We start from the raw sequence: 23201 nt of genomic DNA on the forward strand, positions 1-23201 counted from the left end.
TCCTGAAAATCTGTCACTCTGGGAGATCCTGAGCCAATGGCTGATCTCCACAGCTTCGGCCAGTGCTGGCATGAAGAAATCGTCTTGAGTGCTGATCCGAAACTGCCAGATTCTGCCGGTACAGTACCTGACTCGCAGCTTCATGTACATGTCAGGTTAGGGTTTGGGCCGCAGCTTACCGACTGGTTCAAGTTGCCTCCAAACACGTCCAGGACGTGCCCGCTGACCTCAGGCAGCTCACCCACCACCTGTATGATCCTTTCAAGGAGCTGACTTTCACCCGCAGGCGTTTGCCTTCGCTGCGCAGCTCGACTTTCTTCCTACGCTGCACCCTGAAACAGGACCTGCCTGTCGCTCACGCTTGAAGCTTTTGATCTTTCGGGACCACTCTCAGGGAGGCGGCGTACGCAAACTGTAATCCGTCTGCTGCAGACCAGCTGAGTGAGTGGGTGCACTTGCAGTTTTAAAAGCAAGTGAAGAATGCGGGCATTGATCCCACTACCTCACGCATGCACTCTGCCATTTGAGCTAATCGCCCGGTCGGTGAGCTGGCCATGCTTTGACTTCTTCCGCAGTGGATCCTGAGTAGCCACGCTCCAGGATGTGCAGAAAATCCTCTCATCCGTCGGACGGCTGAGACCAAACATTGCTGATGCCTGTCTCGCTGAAACAACCAACTTGTCGGAGGAGCAGCAGCGGCAGCTGGTGGACTCAGGCGAGGCGGAAGGCCACATGGACGAGGAAAGAAGTGCTGAGGAGATGGCAATTGCTGATTGGAGGTCGAAACGACTTCAACCTTGGCGCAGCCACCACGAGCGTGAGGTGACGTCGGGTGGCCCCGCCTGACTGATAGAAGACTTAATTTGGTTGCAGTGAGCACAAAGTGCTTTCATGCGTTTGTGTTGAAATAAAGGCACCCTGCTGGCCGTCAGCTGCAGCACGGAGACAGCTGGCTCTTTGCAGAGGGGGAAGGGCGTGTGCTGATGTGTCCTGAAAGCGGTGTCGCGTTTTCAGCTCATCTGTGTTGCTGTGGCCCGCGTGCTGGTGAATGCTCACTCTTTCCAAAAACGCAGCCGAGGCTCCTTCGAGCCGGAATTGAACCACCGACCTAAGGATGACAGATTTGCGACACACTACAGTCCTCCGCTCTACCAGCTGAGCTATCGAAGGAGAGCCCAGCAGTGGTTCTCCCTTGCTGATACTTTGCCGCACTCCTCCACTAATGTGACGCCGTTGCCTCCCTGAAAATCTGTCACTCTGGGAGATCCTGAGCCAATGGCTGATCTCCACAGCTTCGGCCAGTGCTGGCATGAAGAAATCGTCTTGAGTGCTGATCCGAAACTGCCAGATTCTGCCGGTACAGTACCTGACTCGCAGCTTCATGTACATGTCAGGTTAGGGTTTGGGCGCAGCTTACCGACTGGTTCAAGTCGCCACCAAACACGTCCAGGACCTGCCCGCTGACCTCAGGCAGCTCACCCACCACCTGTATGATCCTTTCAAGGAGCTGACTTTCACCCGCAGGCGTTTGCCTTCGCTGCGCAGCTCGACTTTCTTCCTACGCTGCACCCTGAAACAGCAGGACCTGCCTGTCGCTCACGCTTGAAGCTTTTGATCTTTCGGGACCACTCTCAGGGAGGCGGCGTACGCAAACGGTAATCCGTCTGCTGCAGACCAGCTGAGTGAGTGGGTGCACTTGCAGTTTTAAAAGCAAGTGAAGAATGCGGGCATTGATCCCACTACCTCACGCATGCACTCTGCCATTTGAGCTAATCGCCCGGTCGTTGAACTGGCCATGCTTTGACTTCTTCCGCAGTGGATCCTGAGTAGCCACGCTCCAGGATGTGCAGAAAATCCTCTCATCCGTCGGACGGCTGAGACCAAACATTGCTGATGCCTGTCTCGCTGAAACAACCAACTTGTCGGAGGAGCAGCAGCGGCAGCTGGTGGACTCAGGCGAGGCGGAAGGCCACATGGACGAGGAAAGAAGTGCTGAGGAGATGGCAATTGCTGATTGGAGGTCGAAACGACTTCAACCTTGGCGCAGCCACCACGAGCGTGAGGTGACGTCGGGTGGCCCCGCCTGACTGATAGAAGACTTAATTTGGTTGCAGTGAGCACAAAGTGCTTTCATGCGTTTGTGTTGAAATAAAGGCACCCTGCTGGCCGTCAGCTGCAGCACGGAGACAGCTGGCTCTTTGCAGAGGGGGAAGGGCGTGTGCTGATGTGTCCTGAAAGCGGTGTCGCGTTTTCAGCTCATCTGTGTTGCTGTGGCCCGCGTGCTGGTGAATGCTCACTCTTTCCAAAAACGCAGCCGAGGCTCCTTCGAGCCGGAATTGAACCAGCGACCTAAGGATGACAGATTTGCAACACACTACAGTCCTCCGCTCTACCAGCTGAGCTATCGAAGGAGAGCCCAGCAGTGGCTCTCCCTTGCTGATACTTTGCCGCACTCCTCCACTAATGTGACGCCGTTGCCTCCCTGAAAATCTGTCACTCTGGGAGATCCTGAGCCAATGGCTGATCTCCACAGCTTCGGCCAGTGCTGGCATGAAGAAATCGTCTTGAGTGCTGATCCGAAACTGCCAGATTCTGCCGGTACAGTACCTGACTCGCAGCTTCATGTACATGTCAGGTTAGGGTTTGGGCGCAGCTTACCGACTGGTTCAAGTTGCCTCCAAACACGTCCAGGACCTGCCCGCTGACCTCAGGCAGCTCACCCACCACCTGTATGATCCTTTCAAGGAGCTGACTTTCACCCGCAGGCGTTTGCCTTCGCTGCGCAGCTCGACTTTCTTCCTACGCTGCACCCTGAAACAGCAGGACCTGCCTGTCGCTCACGCTTGAAGCTTTTGATCTTTCGGGACCACTCTCAGGGAGGCGGCGTACGCAAACGGTAATCCGTCTGCTGCAGACCAGCTGAGTGAGTGGGTGCACTTGCAGTTTTAAAAGCAAGTGAAGAATGCGGGCATTGATCCCACTACCTCACGCATGCACTCTGCCATTTGAGCTAATCGCCCGGTCGTTGAACTGGCCATGCTTTGACTTCTTCCGCAGTGGATCCTGAGTAGCCACGCTCCAGGATGTGCAGAAAATCCTCTCATCCGTCGGACGGCTGAGACCAAACATTGCTGATGCCTGTCTCGCTGAAACAACCAACTTGTCGGAGGAGCAGCAGCGGCAGCTGGTGGACTCAGGCGAGGCGGAAGGCCACATGGACGAGGAAAGAAGTGCTGAGGAGATGGCAATTGCTGATTGGAGGTCGAAACGACTTCAACCTTGGCGCAGCCACCACGAGCGTGAGGTGACGTCGGGTGGCCCCGCCTGACTGATAGAAGACTTAATTTGGTTGCAGTGAGCACAAAGTGCTTTCATGCGTTTGTGTTGAAAAAAAGGCACCCTGCTGGCCGTCAGCTGCAGCACGGAGACAGCTGGCTCTTTGCAGAGGGGGAAGGGCGTGTGCTGATGTGTCCTGAAAGCGGTGTCGCGTTTTCAGCTCATCTGTGTTGCTGTGGCCCGCGTGCTGGTGAATGCTCACTCTTTCCAAAAACGCAGCCGAGGCTCCTTCGAGCCAGAATTGAACCAGCGACCTAAGGATGACAGATTTGCGACACACTACAGTCCTCCGCTCTACCAGCTGAGCTATCGAAGGAGAGCCCAGCAGTGGCTCTCCCTTGCTGATACTTTGCCGCACTCCTCCACTAATGTGACGCCGTTGCCTTCCTGAAAATCTGTCACTCTGGGAGATCCTGAGCCAATGGCTGATCTCCACAGCTTCGGCCAGTGCTGGCATGAAGAAATCGTCTTGAGTGCTGATCCGAAACTGCCAGATTCTGCCGGTACAGTACCTGACTCGCAGCTTCATGTACATGTCAGGTTAGGGTTTGGGCGCAGCTTACCGACTGGTTCAAGTCGCCACCAAACACGTCCAGGACCTGCCCGCTGACCTCAGGCAGCTCACCCACCACCTGTATGATCCTTTCAAGGAGCTGACTTTCACCCGCAGGCGTTTGCCTTCGCTGCGCAGCTCGACTTTCTTCCTACGCTGCACCCTGAAACAGCAGGACCTGCCTGTCGCTCACGCTTGAAGCTTTTGATCTTTCGGGACCACTCTCAGGGAGGCGGCGTACGCAAACGGTAATCCGTCTGCTGCAGACCAGCTGAGTGAGTGGGTGCACTTGCAGTTTTAAAAGCAAGTGAAGAATGCGGGCATTGATCCCACTACCTCACGCATGCACTCTGCCATTTGAGCTAATCGCCCGGTCGTTGAACTGGCCATGCTTTGACTTCTTCCGCAGTGGATCCTGAGTAGCCACGCTCCAGGATGTGCAGAAAATCCTCTCATCCGTCGGACGGCTGAGACCAAACATTGCTGATGCCTGTCTCGCTGAAACAACCAACTTGTCGGAGGAGCAGCAGCGGCAGCTGGTGGACTCAGGCGAGGCGGAAGGCCACATGGACGAGGAAAGAAGTGCTGAGGAGATGGCAATTGCTGATTGGAGGTCGAAACGACTTCAACCTTGGCGCAGCCACCACGAGCGTGAGGTGACGTCGGGTGGCCCCGCCTGACTGATAGAAGACTTAATTTGGTTGCAGTGAGCACAAAGTGCTTTCATGCGTTTGTGTTGAAATAAAGGCACCCTGCTGGCCGTCAGCTGCAGCACGGAGACAGCTGGCTCGTTGCAGAGGGGGAAGAGCGTGTGCTGATGTGTCCTGAAAGCGGTGTCGCGTTTTCAGCTCATCTGTGTTGCTGTGGCCCGCGTGCTGGTGAATGCTCACTCTTTCCAAAAACGCAGCCGAGGCTCCTTCGAGCCGGAATTGAACCAGCGACCTAAGGATGACAGATTTGCAACACACTACAGTCCTCCGCTCTACCAGCTGAGCTATCGAAGGAGAGCCCAGCAGTGGCTCTCCCTTGCTGATACTTTGCCGCACTCCTCCACTAATGTGACGCCGTTGCCTCCCTGAAAATCTGTCACTCTGGGAGATCCTGAGCCAATGGCTGATCTCCACAGCTTCGGCCAGTGCTGGCATGAAGAAATCGTCTTGAGTGCTGATCCGAAACTGCCAGATTCTGCCGGTACAGTACCTGACTCGCAGCTTCATGTACATGTCAGGTTAGGGTTTGGGCGCAGCTTACCGACTGGTTCAAGTTGCCTCCAAACACGTCCAGGACCTGCCCGCTGACCTCAGGCAGCTCACCCACCACCTGTATGATCCTTTCAAGGAGCTGACTTTCACCCGCAGGCGTTTGCCTTCGCTGCGCAGCTCGACTTTCTTCCTACGCTGCACCCTGAAACAGCAGGACCTGCCTGTCGCTCACGCTTGAAGCTTTTGATCTTTCGGGACCACTCTCAGGGAGGCGGCGTACGCAAACGGTAATCCGTCTGCTGCAGACCAGCTGAGTGAGTGGGTGCACTTGCAGTTTTAAAAGCAAGTGAAGAATGCGGGCATTGATCCCACTACCTCACGCATGCACTCTGCCATTTGAGCTAATCGCCCGGTCGTTGAACTGGCCATGCTTTGACTTCTTCCGCAGTGGATCCTGAGTAGCCACGCTCCAGGATGTGCAGAAAATCCTCTCATCCGTCGGACGGCTGAGACCAAACATTGCTGATGCCTGTCTCGCTGAAACAACCAACTTGTCGGAGGAGCAGCAGCGGCAGCTGGTGGACTCAGGCGAGGCGGAAGGCCACATGGACGAGGAAAGAAGTGCTGAGGAGATGGCAATTGCTGATTGGAGGTCGAAACGACTTCAACCTTGGCGCAGCCACCACGAGCGTGAGGTGACGTCGGGTGGCCCCGCCTGACTGATAGAAGACTTAATTTGGTTGCAGTGAGCACAAAGTGCTTTCATGCGTTTGTGTTGAAAAAAAGGCACCCTGCTGGCCGTCAGCTGCAGCACGGAGACAGCTGGCTCTTTGCAGAGGGGGAAGGGCGTGTGCTGATGTGTCCTGAAAGCGGTGTCGCGTTTTCAGCTCATCTGTGTTGCTGTGGCCCGCGTGCTGGTGAATGCTCACTCTTTCCAAAAACGCAGCCGAGGCTCCTTCGAGCCAGAATTGAACCAGCGACCTAAGGATGACAGATTTGCGACACACTACAGTCCTCCGCTCTACCAGCTGAGCTATCGAAGGAGAGCCCAGCAGTGGCTCTCCCTTGCTGATACTTTGCCGCACTCCTCCACTAATGTGACGCCGTTGCCTTCCTGAAAATCTGTCACTCTGGGAGATCCTGAGCCAATGGCTGATCTCCACAGCTTCGGCCAGTGCTGGCATGAAGAAATCGTCTTGAGTGCTGATCCGAAACTGCCAGATTCTGCCGGTACAGTACCTGACTCGCAGCTTCATGTACATGTCAGGTTAGGGTTTGGGCGCAGCTTACCGACTGGTTCAAGTCGCCACCAAACACGTCCAGGACCTGCCCGCTGACCTCAGGCAGCTCACCCACCACCTGTATGATCCTTTCAAGGAGCTGACTTTCACCCGCAGGCGTTTGCCTTCGCTGCGCAGCTCGACTTTCTTCCTACGCTGCACCCTGAAACAGCAGGACCTGCCTGTCGCTCACGCTTGAAGCTTTTGATCTTTCGGGACCACTCTCAGGGAGGCGGCGTACGCAAACGGTAATCCGTCTGCTGCAGACCAGCTGAGTGAGTGGGTGCACTTGCAGTTTTAAAAGCAAGTGAAGAATGCGGGCATTGATCCCACTACCTCACGCATGCACTCTGCCATTTGAGCTAATCGCCCGGTCGTTGAACTGGCCATGCTTTGACTTCTTCCGCAGTGGATCCTGAGTAGCCACGCTCCAGGATGTGCAGAAAATCCTCTCATCCGTCGGACGGCTGAGACCAAACATTGCTGATGCCTGTCTCGCTGAAACAACCAACTTGTCGGAGGAGCAGCAGCGGCAGCTGGTGGACTCAGGCGAGGCGGAAGGCCACATGGACGAGGAAAGAAGTGCTGAGGAGATGGCAATTGCTGATTGGAGGTCGAAACGACTTCAACCTTGGCGCAGCCACCACGAGCGTGAGGTGACGTCGGGTGGCCCCGCCTGACTGATAGAAGACTTAATTTGGTTGCAGTGAGCACAAAGTGCTTTCATGCGTTTGTGTTGAAATAAAGGCACCCTGCTGGCCGTCAGCTGCAGCACGGAGACAGCTGGCTCGTTGCAGAGGGGGAAGAGCGTGTGCTGATGTGTCCTGAAAGCGGTGTCGCGTTTTCAGCTCATCTGTGTTGCTGTGGCCCGCGTGCTGGTGAATGCTCACTCTTTCCAAAAACGCAGCCGAGGCTCCTTCGAGCCAGAATTGAACCAGCGACCTAAGGATGACAGATTTGCGACACACTACAGTCCTCCGCTCTACCAGCTGAGCTATCGAAGGAGAGCCCAGCAGTGGCTCTCCCTTGCTGATACTTTGCCGCACTCCTCCACTAATGTGACGCCGTTGCCTTCCTGAAAATCTGTCACTCTGGGAGATCCTGAGCCAATGGCTGATCTCCACAGCTTCGGCCAGTGCTGGCATGAAGAAATCGTCTTGAGTGCTGATCCGAAACTGCCAGATTCTGCCGGTACAGTACCTGACTCGCAGCTTCATGTACATGTCAGGTTAGGGTTTGGGCCGCAGCTTACCGACTGGTTCAAGTTGCCTCCAAACACGTCCAGGACGTGCCCGCTGACCTCAGGCAGCTCACCCACCACCTGTATGATCCTTTCAAGGAGCTGACTTTCACCCGCAGGCGTTTGCCTTCGCTGCGCAGCTCGACTTTCTTCCTACGCTGCACCCTGAAACAGCAGGACCTGCCTGTCGCTCACGCTTGAAGCTTTTGATCTTTCGGGACCACTCTCAGGGAGGCGGCGTACGCAAACTGTAATCCGTCTGCTGCAGACCAGCTGAGTGAGTGGGTGCACTTGCAGTTTTAAAAGCAAGTGAAGAATGCGGGCATTGATCCCACTACCTCACGCATGCACTCTGCCATTTGAGCTAATCGCCCGGTCGGTGAGCTGGCCATGCTTTGACTTCTTCCGCAGTGGATCCTGAGTAGCCACGCTCCAGGATGTGCAGAAAATCCTCTCATCCGTCGGACGGCTGAGACCAAACATTGCTGATGCCTGTCTCGCTGAAACAACCAACTTGTCGGAGGAGCAGCAGCGGCAGCTGGTGGACTCAGGCGAGGCGGAAGGCCACATGGACGAGGAAAGAAGTGCTGAGGAGATGGCAATTGCTGATTGGAGGTCGAAACGACTTCAACCTTGGCGCAGCCACCACGAGCGTGAGGTGACGTCGGGTGGCCCCGCCTGACTGATAGAAGACTTAATTTGGTTGCAGTGAGCACAAAGTGCTTTCATGCGTTTGTGTTGAAATAAAGGCACCCTGCTGGCCGTCAGCTGCAGCACGGAGACAGCTGGCTCTTTGCAGAGGGGGAAGGGCGTGTGCTGATGTGTCCTGAAAGCGGTGTCGCGTTTTCAGCTCATCTGTGTTGCTGTGGCCCGCGTGCTGGTGAATGCTCACTCTTTCCAAAAACGCAGCCGAGGCTCCTTCGAGCCGGAATTGAACCACCGACCTAAGGATGACAGATTTGCGACACACTACAGTCCTCCGCTCTACCAGCTGAGCTATCGAAGGAGAGCCCAGCAGTGGTTCTCCCTTGCTGATACTTTGCCGCACTCCTCCACTAATGTGACGCCGTTGCCTCCCTGAAAATCTGTCACTCTGGGAGATCCTGAGCCAATGGCTGATCTCCACAGCTTCGGCCAGTGCTGGCATGAAGAAATCGTCTTGAGTGCTGATCCGAAACTGCCAGATTCTGCCGGTACAGTACCTGACTCGCAGCTTCATGTACATGTCAGGTTAGGGTTTGGGCGCAGCTTACCGACTGGTTCAAGTCGCCACCAAACACGTCCAGGACCTGCCCGCTGACCTCAGGCAGCTCACCCACCACCTGTATGATCCTTTCAAGGAGCTGACTTTCACCCGCAGGCGTTTGCCTTCGCTGCGCAGCTCGACTTTCTTCCTACGCTGCACCCTGAAACAGCAGGACCTGCCTGTCGCTCACGCTTGAAGCTTTTGATCTTTCGGGACCACTCTCAGGGAGGCGGCGTACGCAAACGGTAATCCGTCTGCTGCAGACCAGCTGAGTGAGTGGGTGCACTTGCAGTTTTAAAAGCAAGTGAAGAATGCGGGCATTGATCCCACTACCTCACGCATGCACTCTGCCATTTGAGCTAATCGCCCGGTCGTTGAACTGGCCATGCTTTGACTTCTTCCGCAGTGGATCCTGAGTAGCCACGCTCCAGGATGTGCAGAAAATCCTCTCATCCGTCGGACGGCTGAGACCAAACATTGCTGATGCCTGTCTCGCTGAAACAACCAACTTGTCGGAGGAGCAGCAGCGGCAGCTGGTGGACTCAGGCGAGGCGGAAGGCCACATGGACGAGGAAAGAAGTGCTGAGGAGATGGCAATTGCTGATTGGAGGTCGAAACGACTTCAACCTTGGCGCAGCCACCACGAGCGTGAGGTGACGTCGGGTGGCCCCGCCTGACTGATAGAAGACTTAATTTGGTTGCAGTGAGCACAAAGTGCTTTCATGCGTTTGTGTTGAAAAAAAGGCACCCTGCTGGCCGTCAGCTGCAGCACGGAGACAGCTGGCTCTTTGCAGAGGGGGAAGGGCGTGTGCTGATGTGTCCTGAAAGCGGTGTCGCGTTTTCAGCTCATCTGTGTTGCTGTGGCCCGCGTGCTGGTGAATGCTCACTCTTTCCAAAAACGCAGCCGAGGCTCCTTCGAGCCGGAATTGAACCAGCGACCTAAGGATGACAGATTTGCGACACACTACAGTCCTCCGCTCTACCAGCTGAGCTATCGAAGGAGAGCCCAGCAGTGGCTCTCCCTTGCTGATACTTTGCCGCACTCCTCCACTAATGTGACGCCGTTGCCTCCCTGAAACTCTGTCACTCTGGGAGATCCTGAGCCAATGGCTGATCTCCACAGCTTCGGCCAGTGCTGGCATGAAGAAATCGTCTTGAGTGCTGATCCGAAACTGCCAGATTCTGCCGGTACAGTACCTGACTCGCAGCTTCATGTACATGTCAGGTTAGGGTTTGGGCGCAGCTTACCGACTGGTTCAAGTTGCCTCCAAACACGTCCAGGACCTGCCCGCTGACCTCAGGCAGCTCACCCACCACCTGTATGATCCTTTCAAGGAGCTGACTTTCACCCGCAGGCGTTTGCCTTCGCTGCGCAGCTCGACTTTCTTCCTACGCTGCACCCTGAAACAGCAGGACCTGCCTGTCGCTCACGCTTGAAGCTTTTGATCTTTCGGGACCACTCTCAGGGAGGCGGCGTACGCAAACGGTAATCCGTCTGCTGCAGACCAGCTGAGTGAGTGGGTGCACTTGCAGTTTTAAAAGCAAGTGAAGAATGCGGGCATTGATCCCACTACCTCACGCATGCACTCTGCCATTTGAGCTAATCGCCCGGTCGGTGAACTGGCCATGTTTTGACTTCTTCCGCAGTGGATCCTGAGTAGCCACGCTCCAGGATGTGCAGAAAATCCTCTCTACCGTCGGACGGCTGAGACCAAACATTGCTGATGCCTGTCTCGCTGAAACAACCAACTTGTCGGAGGAGCAGCAGCGGCAGCTGGTGGACTCAGGCGAGGCGGAAGGCCACATGGACGAGGAAAGAAGTGCTGAGGAGATGGCAATTGCTGATTGGAGGTCGAAACGACTTCAACCTTGGCGCAGCCACCACGTGCGTGAGGTGACGTCGGGTGGCCCCGCCTGACTGATAGAAGACTTAATTTGGTTGCAGTGAGCACAAAGTGCTTTCATGCGTTTGTGTTGAAAAAAAGGCACCCTGCTGGCCGTCAGCTGCAGCACGGAGACAGCTGGCTCTTTGCAGAGGGGGAAGGGCGTGTGCTGATGTGTCCTGAAAGCGGTGTCGCGTTTTCAGCTCATCTGTGTTGCTGTGGCCCGCGTGCTGGTGAATGCTCACTCTTTCCAAAAACGCAGCCGAGGCTCCTTCGAGCCGGAATTGAACCAGCGACCTAAGGATGACAGATTTGCGACACACTACAGTCCTCCGCTCTACCAGCTGAGCTATCGAAGGAGAGCCCAGCAGTGGCTCTCCCTTGCTGATACTTTGCCGCACTCCTCCACTAATGTGACGCCGTTGCCTCCCTGAAAATCTGTCACTCTGGGAGATCCTGAGCCAATGGCTGATCTCCACAGCTTCGGCCAGTGCTGGCATGAAGAAATCGTCTTGAGTGCTGATCCGAAACTGCCAGATTCTGCCGGTACAGTACCTGACTCGCAGCTTCATGTACATGTCAGGTTAGGGTTTGGGCGCAGCTTACCGACTGGTTCAAGTTGCCTCCAAACACGTCCAGGACCTGCCCGCTGACCTCAGGCAGCTCACCCACCACCTGTATGATCCTTTCAAGGAGCTGACTTTCACCCGCAGGCGTTTGCCTTCGCTGCGCAGCTCGACTTTCTTCCTACGCTGCACCCTGAAACAGCAGGACCTGCCTGTCGCTCACGCTTGAAGCTTTTGATCTTTCGGGACCACTCTCAGGGAGGCGGCGTACGCAAACGGTAATCCGTCTGCTGCAGACCAGCTGAGTGAGTGGGTGCACTTGCAGTTTTAAAAGCAAGTGAAGAATGCGGGCATTGATCCCACTACCTCACGCATGCACTCTGCCATTTGAGCTAATCGCCCGGTCGGTGAACTGGCCATGTTTTGACTTCTTCCGCAGTGGATCCTGAGTAGCCACGCTCCAGGTTGTGCAGAAAATCCTCTCATCCGTCGGACGGCTGAGACCAAACATTGCTGATGCCTGTCTCGCTGAAACAACCAACTTGTCGGAGGAGCAGCAGCGGCAGCTGGTGGACTCAGGCGAGGCGGAAGGCCACATGGACGAGGAAAGAAGTGCTGAGGAGATGGCAATTGCTGATTGGAGGTCGAAACGACTTCAACCTTGGCGCAGCCACCACGTGCGTGAGGTGACGTCGGGTGGCCCCGCCTGACTGATAGAAGACTTAATTTGGTTGCAGTGAGCACAAAGTGCTTTCATGCGTTTGTGTTGAAAAAAAGGCACCCTGCTGGCCGTCAGCTGCAGCACGGAGACAGCTGGCTCTTTGCAGAGGGGGAAGGGCGTGTGCTGATGTGTCCTGAAAGCGGTGTCGCGTTTTCAGCTCATCTGTGTTGCTGTGGCCCGCGTGCTGGTGAATGCTCACTCTTTCCAAAAACGCAGCCGAGGCTCCTTCGAGCCGGAATTGAACCAGCGACCTAAGGATGACAGATTTGCGACACACTACAGTCCTCCGCTCTACCAGCTGAGCTATCGAAGGAGAGCCCAGCAGTGGCTCTCCCTTGCTGATACTTTGCCGCACTCCTCCACTAATGTGACGCCGTTGCCTCCCTGAAAATCTGTCACTCTGGGAGATCCTGAGCCAATGGCTGATCTCCACAGCTTCGGCCAGTGCTGGCATGAAGAAATCGTCTTGAGTGCTGATCCGAAACTGCCAGATTCTGCCGGTACAGTACCTGACTCGCAGCTTCATGTACATGTCAGGTTAGGGTTTGGGCGCAGCTTACCGACTGGTTCAAGTTGCCTCCAAACACGTCCAGGACCTGTCCGCTGACCTCAGGCAGCTCACCCACCACCTGTATGATCCTTTCAAGGAGCTGACTTTCACCCGCAGGCGTTTGCCTTCGCTGCGCAGCTCGACTTTCTTCCTACGCTGCACCCTGAAACAGCAGGACCTGCCTGTCGCTCACGCTTGAAGCTTTTGATCTTTCGGGACCACTCTCAGGGAGGCGGCGTACGCAAACGGTAATCCGTCTGCTGCAGACCAGCTGAGTGAGTGGGTGCACTTGCAGTTTTAAAAGCAAGTGAAGAATGCGGGCATTGATCCCACTACCTCACGCATGCACTCTGCCATTTGAGCTAATCGCCCGGTCGGTGAACTGGCCATGTTTTGACTTCTTCCGCAGTGGATCCTGAGTAGCCACGCTCCAGGATGTGCAGAAAATCCTCTCATCCGTCGGACGGCTGAGACCAAACATTGCTGATGCCTGTCTCGCTGAAACAACCAACTTGTCGGAGGAGCAGCAGCGGCAGCTGGTGGACTCAGGCGAGGCGGAAGGCCACATGGACGAGGAAAGAAGTGCTGAGGAGATGGCAATTGCTGATTGGAGGTCGAAACGACTTCAACCTTGGCGCAGCCACCAAGACTTAATTTGGTTGCAGTGAGCACAAAGTGCTTTCATGCGTTTGTGTTGAAAAAAAGGCACCCTGCTGGCCGTCAGCTGCAGCACGGAGACAGCTGGCTCTTTGCAGAGGGGGAAGGGCGTGTGCTGATGTGTCCTGAAAGCGGTGTCGCGTTTTCAGCTCATCTGTGTTGCTGTGGCCCGCGTGCTGGTGAATGCTCACTCTTTCCAAAAACGCAGCCGAGGCTCCTTCGAGCCGGAATTGAACCAGCGACCTAAGGATGACAGATTTGCGACACACTACAGTCCTCCGCTCTACCAGCTGAGCTATCGAAGGAGAGCCCAGCAGTGGCTCTCCCTTGCTGATACTTTGCCGCACTCCTCCACTAATGTGACGCCGTTGCCTCCCTGAAAATCTGTCACTCTGGGAGATCCTGAGCCAATGGCTGATCTCCACAGCTTCGGCCAGTGCTGGCATGAAGAAATCGTCTTGAGTGCTGATCCGAAACTGCCAGATTCTGCCGGTACAGTACCTGACTCGCAGCTTCATGTACATGTCAGGTTAGGGTTTGGGCGCAGCTTACCGACTGGTTCAAGTTGCCTCCAAACACGTCCAGGACCTGCCCGCTGACCTCAGGCAGCTCACCCACCACCTGTATGATCCTTTCAAGGAGCTGACTTTCACCCGCAGGCGTTTGCCTTCGCTGCGCAGCTCGACTTTCTTCCTACGCTGCACCCTGAAACAGCAGGACCTGCCTGTCGCTCACGCTTGAAGCTTTTGATCTTTCGGGACCACTCTCAGGGAGGCGGCGTACGCAAACGGTAATCCGTCTGCTGCAGACCAGCTGAGTGAGTGGGTGCACTTGCAGTTTTAAAAGCAAGTGAAGAATGCGGGCATTGATCCCACTACCTCACGCATGCACTCTGCCATTTGAGCTAATCGCCCGGTCGGTGAACTGGCCATGTTTTGACTTCTTCCGCAGTGGATCCTGAGTAGCCACGCTCCAGGATGTGCAGAAAATCCTCTCATCCGTCGGACGGCTGAGACCAAACATTGCTGATGCCTGTCTCGCTGAAACAACCAACTTGTCGGAGGAGCAGCAGCGGCAGCTGGTGGACTCAGGCGAGGCGGAAGGCCACATGGACGAGGAAAGAAGTGCTGAGGAGATGGCAATTGCTGATTGGAGGTCGAAACGACTTCAACCTTGGCGCAGCCACCACGTGCGTGAGGTGACGTCGGGTGGCCCCGCCTGACTGATAGAAGACTTAATTTGGTTGCAGTGAGCACAAAGTGCTTTCATGCGTTTGTGTTGAAAAAAAGGCACCCTGCTGGCCGTCAGCTGCAGCACGGAGACAGCTGGCTCTTTGCAGAGGGGGAAGGGCGTGTGCTGATGTGTCCTGAAAGCGGTGTCGCGTTTTCAGCTCATCTGTGTTGCTGTGGCCCGCGTGCTGGTGAATGCTCACTCTTTCCAAAAACGCAGCCGAGGCTCCTTCGAGCCGGAATTGAACCAGCGACCTAAGGATGACAGATTTGCGACACACTACAGTCCTCCGCTCTACCAGCTGAGCTATCGAAGGAGAGCCCAGCAGTGGCTCTCCCTTGCTGATACTTTGCCGCACTCCTCCACTAATGTGACGCCGTTGCCTCCCTGAAAATCTGTCACTCTGGGAGATCCTGAGCCAATGGCTGATCTCCACAGCTTCGGCCAGTGCTGGCATGAAGAAATCGTCTTGAGTGCTGATCCGAAACTGCCAGATTCTGCCGGTACAGTACCTGACTCGCAGCTTCATGTACATGTCAGGTTAGGGTTTGGGCGCAGCTTACCGACTGGTTCAAGTCGCCTCCAAACACGTCCAGGACCTGCCCGCTGACCTCAGGCAGCTCACCCACCACCTGTATGATCCTTTCAAGGAGCTGACTTTCACCCGCAGGCGTTTGCCTTCGCTGCGCAGCTCGACTTTCTTCCTACGCTGCACCCTGAAACAGCAGGACCTGCCTGTCGCTCACGCTTGAAGCTTTTGATCTTTCGGGACCACTCTCAGGGAGGCGGCGTACGCAAACGGTAATCCGTCTGCTGCAGACCAGCTGAGTGAGTGGGTGCACTTGCAGTTTTAAAAGCAAGTGAAGAATGCGGGCATTGATCCCACTACCTCACGCATGCACTCTGCCATTTGAGCTAATCGCCCGGTCGGTGAACTGGCCATGTTTTGACTTCTTCCGCAGTGGATCCTGAGTAGCCACGCTCCAGGATGTGCAGAAAATCCTCTCATCCGTCGGACGGCTGAGACCAAACATTGCTGATGCCTGTCTCGCTGAAACAACCAACTTGTCGGAGGAGCAGCAGCGGCAGCTGGTGGACTCAGGCGAGGCGGAAGGCCACATGGACGAGGAAAGAAGTGCTGAGGAGATGGCAATTGCTGATTGGAGGTCGAAACGACTTCAACCTTGGCGCAGCCACCACGTGCGTGAGGTGACGTCGGGTGGCCCCGCCTGACTGATAGAAGACTTAATTTGGTTGCAGTGAGCACAAAGTGCTTTCATGCGTTTGTGTTGAAAAAAAGGCACCCTGCTGGCCGTCAGCTGCAGCACGGAGACAGCTGGCTCTTTGCAGAGGGGGAAGGGCGTGTGCTGATGTGTCCTGAAAGCGGTGTCGCGTTTTCAGCTCATCTGTGTTGCTGTGGCCCGCGTGCTGGTGAATGCTCACTCTTTCCAAAAACGCAGCCGAGGCTCCTTCGAGCCGGAATTGAACCAGCGACCTAAGGATGACAGATTTGCGACACACTACAGTCCTCCGCTCTACCAGCTGAGCTATCGAAGGAGAGCCCAGCAGTGGCTCTCCCTTGCTGATACTTTGCCGCACTCCTCCACTAATGTGACGCCGTTGCCTCCCTGAAAATCTGTCACTCTGGGAGATCCTGAGCCAATGGCTGATCTCCACAGCTTCGGCCAGTGCTGGCATGAAGAAATCGTCTTGAGTGCTGATCCGAAACTGCCAGATTCTGCCGGTACAGTACCTGACTCGCAGCTTCATGTACATGTCAGGTTAGGGTTTGGGCGCAGCTTACCGACTGGTTCAAGTTGCCTCCAAACACGTCCAGGACCTGCCCGCTGACCTCAGGCAGCTCACCCACCACCTGTATGATCCTTTCAAGGAGCTGACTTTCACCCGCAGGCGTTTGCCTTCGCTGCGCAGCTCGACTTTCTTCCTACGCTGCACCCTGAAACAGCAGGACCTGCCTGTCGCTCACGCTTGAAGCTTTTGATCTTTCGGGACCACTCTCAGGGAGGCGGCGTACGCAAACGGTAATCCGTCTGCTGCAGACCAGCTGAGTGAGTGGGTGCACTTGCAGTTTTAAAAGCAAGTGAAGAATGCGGGCATTGATCCCACTACCTCACGCATGCACTCTGCCATTTGAGCTAATCGCCCGGTCGGTGAACTGGCCATGTTTTGACTTCTTCCGCAGTGGATCCTGAGTAGCCACGCTCCAGGATGTGCAGAAAATCCTCTCATCCGTCGGACGGCTGAGACCAAACATTGCTGATGCCTGTCTCGCTGAAACAACCAACTTGTCGGAGGAGCAGCAGCGGCAGCTGGTGGACTCAGGCGAGGCGGAAGGCCACATGGACGAGGAAAGAAGTGCTGAGGAGATGGCAATTGCTGATTGGAGGTCGAAACGACTTCAACCTTGGCGCAGCCACCACGTGCGTGAGGTGACGTCGGGTGGCCCCGCCTGACTGATAGAAGACTTAATTTGGTTGCAGTGAGCACAAAGTGCTTTCATGCGTTTGTGTTGAAAAAAAGGCACCCTGCTGGCCGTCAGCTGCAGCACGGAGACAGCTGGCTCTTTGCAGAGGGGGAAGGGCGTGTGCTGATGTGTCCTGAAAGCGGTGTCGCGTTTTCAGCTCATCTGTGTTGCTGTGGCCCGCGTGCTGGTGAATGCTCACTCTTTCCAAAAACGCAGCCGAGGCTCCTTCGAGCCGGAATTGAACCAGCGACCTAAGGATGACAGATTTGCGACACACTACAGTCCTCCGCTCTACCAGCTGAGCTATCGAAGGAGAGCCCAGCAGTGGCTCTCCCTTGCTGATACTTTGCCGCACTCCTCCACTAATGTGACGCCGTTGCCTCCCTGAAAATCTGTCACTCTGGGAGATCCTGAGCCAATGGCTGATCTCCACAGCTTCGGCCAGTGCTGGCATGAAGAAATCGTCTTGAGTGCTGATCCGAAACTGCCAGATTCTGCCGGTACAGTACCTGACTCGCAGCTTCATGTACATGTCAGGTTAGGGTTTGGGCGCAGCTTACCGACTGGTTCAAGTCGCCTCCAAACACGTCCAGGACCTGCCCGCTGACCTCAGGCAGCTCACCCACCACCTGTATGATCCTTTCAAGGAGCTGACTTTCACCCGCAGGCGTTTGCCTTCGCTGCGCAGCTCGACTTTCTTCCTACGCTGCACCCTGAAACAGCAGGACCTGCCTGTCGCTCACGCTTGAAGCTTTTGATCTTTCGGGACCACTCTCAGGGAGGCGGCGTACGCAAACGGTAATCCGTCTGCTGCAGACCAGCTGAGTGAGTGGGTGCACTTGCAGTTTTAAAAGCAAGTGAAGAATGCGGGCATTGATCCCACTACCTCACGCATGCACTCTGCCATTTGAGCTAATCGCCCGGTCGGTGAACTGGCCATGTTTTGACTTCTTCCGCAGTGGATCCTGAGTAGCCACGCTCCAGGATGTGCAGAAAATCCTCTCATCCGTCGGACGGCTGAGACCAAACATTGCTGATGCCTGTCTCGCTGAAACAACCAACTTGTCGGAGGAGCAGCAGCGGCAGCTGGTGGACTCAGGCGAGGCGGAAGGCCACATGGACGAGGAAAGAAGTGCTGAGGAGATGGCAATTGCTGATTGGAGGTCGAAACGACTTCAACCTTGGCGCAGCCACCACGTGCGTGAGGTGACGTCGGGTGGCCCCGCCTGACTGATAGAAGACTTAATTTGGTTGCAGTGAGCACAAAGTGCTTTCATGCGTTTGTGTTGAAAAAAAGGCACCCTGCTGGCCGTCAGCTGCAGCACGGAGACAGCTGGCTCTTTGCAGAGGGGGAAGGGCGTGTGCTGATGTGTCCTGAAAGCGGTGTCGCGTTTTCAGCTCATCTGTGTTGCTGTGGCCCGCGTGCTGGTGAATGCTCACTCTTTCGAAAAACGCAGCCGAGGCTCCTTCGAGCCGGAATTGAACCAGCGACCTAAGGATGACAGATTTGCGACACACTACAGTCCTCCGCTCTACCAGCTGAGCTATCGAAGGAGAGCCCAGCAGTGGCTCTCCCTTGCTGATACTTTGCCGCACTCCTCCACTAATGTGACGCCGTTGCCTCCCTGAAAATCTGTCACTCTGGGAGATCCTGAGCCAATGGCTGATCTCCACAGCTTCGGCCAGTGCTGGCATGAAGAAATCGTCTTGAGTGCTGATCCGAAACTGCCAGATTCTGCCGGTACAGTACCTGACTCGCAGCTTCATGTACATGTCAGGTTAGGGTTTGGGCGCAGCTTACCGACTGGTTCAAGTTGCCTCCAAACACGTCCAGGACCTGCCCGCTGACCTCAGGCAGCTCACCCACCACCTGTATGATCCTTTCAAGGAGCTGACTTTCACCCGCAGGCGTTTGCCTTCGCTGCGCAGCTCGACTTTCTTCCTACGCTGCACCCTGAAACAGCAGGACCTGCCTGTCGCTCACGCTTGAAGCTTTTGATCTTTCGGGACCACTCTCAGGGAGGCGGCGTACGCAAACGGTAATCCGTCTGCTGCAGACCAGCTGAGTGAGTGGGTGCACTTGCAGTTTTAAAAGCAAGTGAAGAATGCGGGCATTGATCCCACTACCTCACGCATGCACTCTGCCATTTGAGCTAATCGCCCGGTCGGTGAACTGGCCATGTTTTGACTTCTTCCGCAGTGGATCCTGAGTAGCCACGCTCCAGGATGTGCAGAAAATCCTCTCATCCGTCGGACGGCTGAGACCAAACATTGCTGATGCCTGTCTCGCTGAAACAACCAACTTGTCGGAGGAGCAGCAGCGGCAGCTGGTGGACTCAGGCGAGGCGGAAGGCCACATGGACGAGGAAAGAAGTGCTGAGGAGATGGCAATTGCTGATTGGAGGTCGAAACGACTTCAACCTTGGCGCAGCCACCACGTGCGTGAGGTGACGTCGGGTGGCCCCGCCTGACTGATAGAAGACTTAATTTGGTTGCAGTGAGCACAAAGTGCTTTCATGCGTTTGTGTTGAAAAAAAGGCACCCTGCTGGCCGTCAGCTGCAGCACGGAGACAGCTGGCTCTTTGCAGAGGGGGAAGGGCGTGTGCTGATGTGTCCTGAAAGCGGTGTCGCGTTTTCAGCTCATCTGTGTTGCTGTGGCCCGCGTGCTGGTGAATGCTCACTCTTTCCAAAAACGCAGCCGAGGCTCCTTCGAGCCGGAATTGAACCAGCGACCTAAGGATGACAGATTTGCGACACACTACAGTCCTCCGCTCTACCAGCTGAGCTATCGAAGGAGAGCCCAGCAGTGGCTCTCCCTTGCTGATACTTTGCCGCACTCCTCCACTAATGTGACGCCGTTGCCTCCCTGAAAATCTGTCACTCTGGGAGATCCTGAGCCAATGGCTGATCTCCACAGCTTCGGCCAGTGCTGGCATGAAGAAATCGTCTTGAGTGCTGATCCGAAACTGCCAGATTCTGCCGGTACAGTACCTGACTCGCAGCTTCATGTACATGTCAGGTTAGGGTTTGGGCGCAGCTTACCGACTGGTTCAAGTCGCCTCCAAACACGTCCAGGACCTGCCCGCTGACCTCAGGCAGCTCACCCACCACCTGTATGATCCTTTCAAGGAGCTGACTTTCACCCGCAGGCGTTTGCCTTCGCTGCGCAGCTCGACTTTCTTCCTACGCTGCACCCTGAAACAGCAGGACCTGCCTGTCGCTCACGCTTGAAGCTTTTGATCTTTCGGGACCACTCTCAGGGAGGCGGCGTACGCAAACGGTAATCCGTCTGCTGCAGACCAGCTGAGTGAGTGGGTGCACTTGCAGTTTTAAAAGCAAGTGAAGAATGCGGGCATTGATCCCACTACCTCACGCATGCACTCTGCCATTTGAGCTAATCGCCCGGTCGGTGAACTGGCCATGTTTTGACTTCTTCCGCAGTGGATCCTGAGTAGCCACGCTCCAGGATGTGCAGAAAATCCTCTCATCCGTCGGACGGCTGAGACCAAACATTGCTGATGCCTGTCTCGCTGAAACAACCAACTTGTCGGAGGAGCAGCAGCGGCAGCTGGTGGACTCAGGCGAGGCGGAAGGCCACATGGACGAGGAAAGAAGTGCTGAGGAGATGGCAATTGCTGATTGGAGGTCGAAACGACTTCAACCTTGGCGCAGCCACCACGTGCGTGAGGTGACGTCGGGTGGCCCCGCCTGACTGATAGAAGACTTAATTTGGTTGCAGTGAGCACAAAGTGCTTTCATGCGTTTGTGTTGAAAAAAAGGCACCCTGCTGGCCGTCAGCTGCAGCACGGAGACAGCTGGCTCTTTGCAGAGGGGGAAGGGCGTGTGCTGATGTGTCCTGAAAGCGGTGTCGCGTTTTCAGCTCATCTGTGTTGCTGTGGCCCGCGTGCTGGTGAATGCTCACTCTTTCCAAAAACGCAGCCGAGGCTCCTTCGAGCCGGAATTGAACCAGCGACCTAAGGATGACAGATTTGCGACACACTACAGTCCTCCGCTCTACCAGCTGAGCTATCGAAGGAGAGCCCAGCAGTGGCTCTCCCTTGCTGATACTTTGCCGCACTCCTCCACTAATGTGACGCCGTTGCCTCCCTGAAAATCTGTCACTCTGGGAGATCCTGAGCCAATGGCTGATCTCCACAGCTTCGGCCAGTGCTGGCATGAAGAAATCGTCTTGAGTGCTGATCCGAAACTGCCAGATTCTGCCGGTACAGTACCTGACTCGCAGCTTCATGTACATGTCAGGTTAGGGTTTGGGCGCAGCTTACCGACTGGTTCAAGTTGCCTCCAAACACGTCCAGGACCTGCCCGCTGACCTCAGGCAGCTCACCCACCACCTGTATGATCCTTTCAAGGAGCTGACTTTCACCCGCAGGCGTTTGCCTTCGCTGCGCAGCTCGACTTTCTTCCTACGCTGCACCCTGAAACAGCAGGACCTGCCTGTCGCTCACGCTTGAAGCTTTTGATCTTTCGGGACCACTCTCAGGGAGGCGGCGTACGCAAACGGTAATCCGTCTGCTGCAGACCAGCTGAGTGAGTGGGTGCACTTGCAGTTTTAAAAGCAAGTGAAGAATGCGGGCATTGATCCCACTACCTCACGCATGCACTCTGCCATTTGAGCTAATCGCCCGGTCGGTGAACTGGCCATGTTTTGACTTCTTCCGCAGTGGATCCTGAGTAGCCACGCTCCAGGATGTGCAGAAAATCCTCTCATCCGTCGGACGGCTGAGACCAAACATTGCTGATGCCTGTCTCGCTGAAACAACCAACTTGTCGGAGGAGCAGCAGCGGCAGCTGGTGGACTCAGGCGAGGCGGAAGGCCACATGGACGAGGAAAGAAGTGCTGAGGAGATGGCAATTGCTGATTGGAGGTCGAAACGACTTCAACCTTGGCGCAGCCACCACGTGCGTGAGGTGACGTCGGGTGGCCCCGCCTGACTGATAGAAGACTTAATTTGGTTGCAGTGAGCACAAAGTGCTTTCATGCGTTTGTGTTGAAAAAAAGGCACCCTGCTGGCCGTCAGCTGCAGCACGGAGACAGCTGGCTCTTTGCAGAGGGGGAAGGGCGTGTGCTGATGTGTCCTGAAAGCGGTGTCGCGTTTTCAGCTCATCTGTGTTGCTGTGGCCCGCGTGCTGGTGAATGCTCACTCTTTCCAAAAACGCAGCCGAGGCTCCTTCGAGCCGGAATTGAACCAGCGACCTAAGGATGACAGATTTGCGACACACTACAGTCCTCCGCTCTACCAGCTGAGCTATCGAAGGAGAGCCCAGCAGTGGCTCTCCCTTGCTGATACTTTGCCGCACTCCTCCACTAATGTGACGCCGTTGCCTCCCTGAAAATCTGTCACTCTGGGAGATCCTGAGCCAATGGCTGATCTCCACAGCTTCGGCCAGTGCTGGCATGAAGAAATCGTCTTGAGTGCTGATCCGAAACTGCCAGATTCTGCCGGTACAGTACCTGACTCGCAGCTTCATGTACATGTCAGGTTAGGGTTTGGGCGCAGCTTACCGACTGGTTCAAGTCGCCTCCAAACACGTCCAGGACCTGCCCGCTGACCTCAGGCAGCTCACCCACCACCTGTATGATCCTTTCAAGGAGCTGACTTTCACCCGCAGGCGTTTGCCTTCGCTGCGCAGCTCGACTTTCTTCCTACGCTGCACCCTGAAACAGCAGGACCTGCCTGTCGCTCACGCTTGAAGCTTTTGATCTTTCGGGACCACTCTCAGGGAGGCGGCGTACGCAAACGGTAATCCGTCTGCTGCAGACCAGCTGAGTGAGTGGGTGCACTTGCAGTTTTAAAAGCAAGTGAAGAATGCGGGCATTGATCCCACTACCTCACGCATGCACTCTGCCATTTGAGCTAATCGCCCGGTCGGTGAACTGGCCATGTTTTGACTTCTTCCGCAGTGGATCCTGAGTAGCCACGCTCCAGGATGTGCAGAAAATCCTCTCATCCGTCGGACGGCTGAGACCAAACATTGCTGATGCCTGTCTCGCTGAAACAACCAACTTGTCGGAGGAGCAGCAGCGGCAGCTGGTGGACTCAGGCGAGGCGGAAGGCCACATGGACGAGGAAAGAAGTGCTGAGGAGATGGCAATTGCTGATTGGAGGTCGAAACGACTTCAACCTTGGCGCAGCCACCACGTGCGTGAGGTGACGTCGGGTGGCCCCGCCTGACTGATAGAAGACTTAATTTGGTTGCAGTGAGCACAAAGTGCTTTCATGCGTTTGTGTT

The 23201-nt window shown here is 55.6% G+C and overlaps 13 non-coding genes across 13 annotated transcripts; all 13 read right to left on the reverse strand.

The window, feature by feature from the left end:
• Positions 1-2321: 2321 nt before the first annotated feature.
• trnay-gua (transfer RNA tyrosine (anticodon GUA)) lies at positions 2322-2411 on the reverse strand. Its single transcript is given in 2 exon segments — positions 2322-2357; positions 2375-2411. It is a non-coding gene; the product is annotated as a tRNA-Tyr (tRNA).
• Positions 2412-4803: 2392 nt separating this feature from the next.
• On the reverse strand, positions 4804-4893 carry trnay-gua (transfer RNA tyrosine (anticodon GUA)). Its single transcript is given in 2 exon segments — positions 4804-4839; positions 4857-4893. It is a non-coding gene; the product is annotated as a tRNA-Tyr (tRNA).
• A 4875-nt stretch (positions 4894-9768) lies between these two features.
• Positions 9769-9858, reverse strand: trnay-gua (transfer RNA tyrosine (anticodon GUA)). The gene is given in 2 exon segments: positions 9769-9804; positions 9822-9858. It is a non-coding gene; the product is annotated as a tRNA-Tyr (tRNA).
• Positions 9859-11009: 1151 nt separating this feature from the next.
• trnay-gua (transfer RNA tyrosine (anticodon GUA)) lies at positions 11010-11099 on the reverse strand. The gene is given in 2 exon segments: positions 11010-11045; positions 11063-11099. It is a non-coding gene; the product is annotated as a tRNA-Tyr (tRNA).
• Positions 11100-12250: 1151 nt separating this feature from the next.
• trnay-gua (transfer RNA tyrosine (anticodon GUA)) lies at positions 12251-12340 on the reverse strand. Its single transcript is given in 2 exon segments — positions 12251-12286; positions 12304-12340. It is a non-coding gene; the product is annotated as a tRNA-Tyr (tRNA).
• Positions 12341-13449: 1109 nt separating this feature from the next.
• On the reverse strand, positions 13450-13539 carry trnay-gua (transfer RNA tyrosine (anticodon GUA)). Its single transcript is given in 2 exon segments — positions 13450-13485; positions 13503-13539. It is a non-coding gene; the product is annotated as a tRNA-Tyr (tRNA).
• Positions 13540-14690: 1151 nt separating this feature from the next.
• On the reverse strand, positions 14691-14780 carry trnay-gua (transfer RNA tyrosine (anticodon GUA)). The gene is given in 2 exon segments: positions 14691-14726; positions 14744-14780. It is a non-coding gene; the product is annotated as a tRNA-Tyr (tRNA).
• A 1151-nt stretch (positions 14781-15931) lies between these two features.
• Positions 15932-16021, reverse strand: trnay-gua (transfer RNA tyrosine (anticodon GUA)). The gene is given in 2 exon segments: positions 15932-15967; positions 15985-16021. It is a non-coding gene; the product is annotated as a tRNA-Tyr (tRNA).
• Positions 16022-17172: 1151 nt separating this feature from the next.
• Positions 17173-17262, reverse strand: trnay-gua (transfer RNA tyrosine (anticodon GUA)). Its single transcript is given in 2 exon segments — positions 17173-17208; positions 17226-17262. It is a non-coding gene; the product is annotated as a tRNA-Tyr (tRNA).
• Positions 17263-18413: 1151 nt separating this feature from the next.
• On the reverse strand, positions 18414-18503 carry trnay-gua (transfer RNA tyrosine (anticodon GUA)). The gene is given in 2 exon segments: positions 18414-18449; positions 18467-18503. It is a non-coding gene; the product is annotated as a tRNA-Tyr (tRNA).
• A 1151-nt stretch (positions 18504-19654) lies between these two features.
• trnay-gua (transfer RNA tyrosine (anticodon GUA)) lies at positions 19655-19744 on the reverse strand. Its single transcript is given in 2 exon segments — positions 19655-19690; positions 19708-19744. It is a non-coding gene; the product is annotated as a tRNA-Tyr (tRNA).
• A 1151-nt stretch (positions 19745-20895) lies between these two features.
• On the reverse strand, positions 20896-20985 carry trnay-gua (transfer RNA tyrosine (anticodon GUA)). Its single transcript is given in 2 exon segments — positions 20896-20931; positions 20949-20985. It is a non-coding gene; the product is annotated as a tRNA-Tyr (tRNA).
• A 1151-nt stretch (positions 20986-22136) lies between these two features.
• trnay-gua (transfer RNA tyrosine (anticodon GUA)) lies at positions 22137-22226 on the reverse strand. The gene is given in 2 exon segments: positions 22137-22172; positions 22190-22226. It is a non-coding gene; the product is annotated as a tRNA-Tyr (tRNA).
• Between the last annotated feature and the right edge of the window lie 975 nt (positions 22227-23201).

The sequence above is a fragment of the Chiloscyllium plagiosum genome, unplaced genomic scaffold (assembly GCF_037043375.1).
Source record: "Chiloscyllium plagiosum isolate Xiang-an unplaced genomic scaffold, Cpla_swu_hap1 HiC_scaffold_55, whole genome shotgun sequence".
Lineage (NCBI taxonomy): Eukaryota > Metazoa > Chordata > Chondrichthyes > Orectolobiformes > Hemiscylliidae > Chiloscyllium > Chiloscyllium plagiosum.